This window comes from Ovis aries, chromosome 1 (genome assembly GCF_016772045.2).
Source record: "Ovis aries strain OAR_USU_Benz2616 breed Rambouillet chromosome 1, ARS-UI_Ramb_v3.0, whole genome shotgun sequence".
Lineage (NCBI taxonomy): Eukaryota > Metazoa > Chordata > Mammalia > Artiodactyla > Bovidae > Ovis > Ovis aries.
Window position 1 is genome coordinate 18,805,699 of NC_056054.1, and position 3,959 is coordinate 18,809,657.

General features: G+C 46.1%; 1 pseudogene; it reads right to left on the minus strand.

Annotated features, from left to right (window-relative positions):
- Positions 1-260: 260 nt before the first annotated feature.
- LOC114115285 (RNA-binding protein with serine-rich domain 1-like) lies at positions 261-2,003 on the minus strand (annotated as a pseudogene).
- Between the last annotated feature and the right edge of the window lie 1,956 nt (positions 2,004-3,959).

The following is a 3,959-nucleotide window of genomic DNA, read 5'->3' on the forward strand; positions in this document are numbered from 1 at the left end:
TCTGTGGAATGGGGAAACATGCTCCCAGGTTGGGACGGTACCACCACCTAGAGCCCTCTGCTCATCCTTGCATCTTTACAAGCATTATCCCAAACCAGCAACACTTCTGCAGCTGGAACCCTGCCACCTGGGAAACATCTCAATTGCTGCCTTCACCTTGGAAGTCTGCCTCGGAGGGAGGGAGGGAGTTCAGCTGGGAAAGAAACAAAAGTGAGCTGGCTGAGATATAAGTCACAGGGGCAGAACTTTGGTGGCCCTGCTTATCCAGAGGAGTTGGAGCTCGAATGGCTCCTATGGAGAGAGTGGCAGGGGGCGGGGGGCATGCGACCTCTTTCACCCGAGGGGGTGATGGGTGACCTGCACCCCACGGGAGACAGTGCGAGCATTCTCCTGGGAGGGCTGGCTCGCCTGGGGGATGGCTGAGGCCAGGGGGCGGGCACAGCAGTAGCAGTGATCTTCTGGCCATCGATCTTTCCTCTGGCCATGTGCTTTCAGAACCTTCCCAGCCTCACCTGGATTCTCAAACTTCACATAAGCCTAACCTTTATACGGATAGGGGTGCATCTTTTTGGCAGACATATCAGTCATTTAAATTTTTCCACAGGTGGACACTATCTCCATGATGGGACCCTTGGTCACATTCCTGGTCAGCCTCCCACTGTGGACTTTGCTGGATTTAGGGAAAGGGCTCTGCCTTTTCCTCCTCTTTTCATCTCTTTTGGGTGGTTTGGATTTGGAACAAGAATGCCGCTTGTCCTGTCTTCCCCAAAAAGGACTTGGAGAGCCTGAGGAGCCTCTGGAGCTGGAGCCACGGGATGTGCTGGGGCTTCCGGAGTGGCTGGAGCCAGGCCTGGTGCTGCTACCACCGGAATCACTGAACCTCTTCCACCATCTTTCCTTCTCGCTTGATTCATTGAGGGGCCATTTATCTTTAGAGCGATCCTTTGACTTCTCATTAGAGCAGTCTTTGCGTTTGGTAGGAGAAGGAGCCCTTGTTGTTGTTTTTGAGTTGTTCAGTTGTGTCTGACTCTGTGAGCCCATGGACTGCAGCACACCAAGCCTCCAAATCCTTTACCATCTCCCGGAGTTCGATCAAACTCATTTCCATCGAGTTGGTGATGCCATCCAAACAACTTGTCCTTGGTCGTCCCCTTCTCTTCCTGCCCTCAATCTTTCCCAGCATCAGGGTCTTTTCCAATGAGTCAGTTCTTCAAATCAGGTGGCTGAAGTATTGGAGCTTCAGCTTCAGCATCAGTCCCTCCAGTGAATATTAAGTGTTGATTTCCTTTATGATTGATTGGTTTGATCTCCTTGCAGTCCAAGGGACGCTCAAAAGTCTTCACGAACACCACAGTTCAAAAGCATCAATTCTTCAGTGCTCAGCTTTCTTTATAGTCCAACTCTCACATCCATCCATACAAGACCACTGGAAATACCATAGCTTTGACTATATGGACCTTTGTAGGCAAAGTAATGTCTCTGCTTTTTAATACATTGTCTGGGTTTGTCATAGCTTTTCTTCCAAACAGCAAGTGTCTTTTAATTTCATGGCTGCAGTCACCATCTGCAGTGATGTTGGAGCCCCCAAAATAAAGTCTGTCACTGTTTCCACTGTTTCCCCATCTATTTGCCATGAAGTGTTGGGACCAGATGTCATGATCTTCATTTTCTGAATGTTGAGTTTTAAGCCAAGTTTTTCCACTCACCTCTTTCACTTTCATCAAGAGGCTCTTTAGTTCTTCTTTGCTTTCTGCCATAAGGATGGTGTCATCTGCATATCTGAGGTTATTGATATTTCTCCCGGCAATCTCGATTTCAGCTTGTGCTTCATCCAGCCCAACATTTCGCATGATGTACTCTGCATAGAAGTTAAATAAACAGGGTGACAATGTACAGCCTTGATGTACTCCTTTCCCAATTTTGAAGGGGCCCTAGTGCTGGACTTTTTATTTTTATTTTTTGGCTTATAGCATGCTCTTGTTTTTCACTCCTGATAAATTCATTCTCCCCTTTTGAGGTGTTCAAAACAGAACGGCAGCCTCACTTATGTGAACACTCACTTCTAGCTGGAGTCTGAGAAAGGATCCCTAATGAATTGCAGTTGACACCAACGTGCAGCAACTTCCCGCTGCCGCTTCCTCCTCCAGCTCTCCTCAGCCTCTGAGGCCAGCGCCGCCAGAGGTGTTTTTATTTACTCTCAATTCTCTGTTTGATTTTTAGGAAGACGTGTGTGAAGTATCAGATCTGTTACCCACTGCCTCAGGTAGATGCGATGTCCAAAAAATACCTAGAGTGATTTTTAATAAATGCCCCCAGAGAAAATGGTGTTTGCCCCAGGCAAACTTTGAGTCTGGTCAAATATTGTCAGTTTTGCAACTGGGGTCTTCCAGGGACCCACCAGACAGGTCAAATAATGAGAGTTCTCTGGGAAGGGGTGCTTTACAGGAATTCCAGCCTTGTTCTGTCCTCTATAGCGGCTGCCAGGCTGCTAGTTTTCACCATGACAGCAGGCTGTTAGTTTTCAAGTCCAGAAGGAAGCCTTCACGGATGGAAACAGGACAAGCTGAAATACCACAGAGCTTGTTGCTCTTTTCATGTCAGCCATTTTCCTCATATAAATGCTCCCCAGTCGCAAGTCTGCGACTAATTTCTTGAGTTTAAAATTTTTTATTCTAATCCATTGGCATTACTTTTATGGAGGAGAGGATTTTAGAAGGTCCTTCACCATTTTCACTGCCTTCATTCTTTAATTGTAGTTTTCATTTTTACCCTTCAAATTATAAATGATAGATTTCTTTTCATATATGTACAGGCTATTCAAGTATATTTTCACGTAAATTGTCTATTCAGTGATTTTGTCCACATTTTCCTCTGGATTTTGGTATATTTTCCCCTCAGTTTTTAGAGTTTGCCAGTTGTCTCTTGATTTTATCTGTCTGCCTGTTAATCTCTCTATTGTTTGCCCTGGGAAAGATATTTATTTTCATACAGACAGTTTTACCAACTCTCTTCTTTTATTGCATCTGGACCTGAGTCTTAGAATTCTTTCTATAAATTCTGGTTATATGAGCCAACTCATTGGAAAATGAGCACCCTGCTGCTGAGAAAGATTGAAGGCAAAAGGGGAAGAGGGCAGCAGAAGATGAGATGGTTGATAGCATCACCAACTCAGTGAACATGAACTTGAGCAAACTCCGGGAGATAGTGGAGGATAGAGAATCCTGGCGTGCTTGCAGAGAGTAGAACATGACTTATCAACTGAACAGCAACGTAGAGGAATTCACCAATTTTTTCCTGGTGCTTGTTGTTCAGTTGCCCATACGGCTGCATGTTTTACTTTTAAACACCTGATCCATTTGTGTTTACTTTTACACATGGAATGAATTATAGATTTAATTGCAGCTTTCGCTACTAAGTTAAACAGCTATACCCACATTTTCTTCCTTTCTTTTCTTTCTTTTTTTTTTTTTTGGCTGCATTTCAGCCAGTTCTCTGACCAGGTATTGAACCCAGACCACAGCAAAGAAAGCCCAGAATCCTAACCACTGGACCGCCACAGAACTCCCCCAGCACAATTTCTTAACGTTCATCTTTCTTCTATTGATTTGTCACTTTTGTACTTATTTCTGATATGTCCTTGTGTCTCTTTATAGGTTTTCTATTTTATCCCATTGATCCGTCTCCTCATCCACTGGCTCCGCATTACTCTTTGTTGGCCTTGCAGCCAGAGCAGAGCCCGGAGACCGCCCGCCCGCAGCCCTGTCAATGCAGACACTGCACACTGCCGGCCTCCACCCACACCACCACCGTCAGGCCCTCTGCTCACCCCCAGGGTTGTCTCCTCTGACTCCCCCAACACCACAGCCCTCCCACCGTGGACACTGTATTCTGTGCCTCAGCCCACACGAGCACCTCTATTCCCTCTCAGGCTCCCAGCCCCCTTCTGCAGCTCGCCTGCA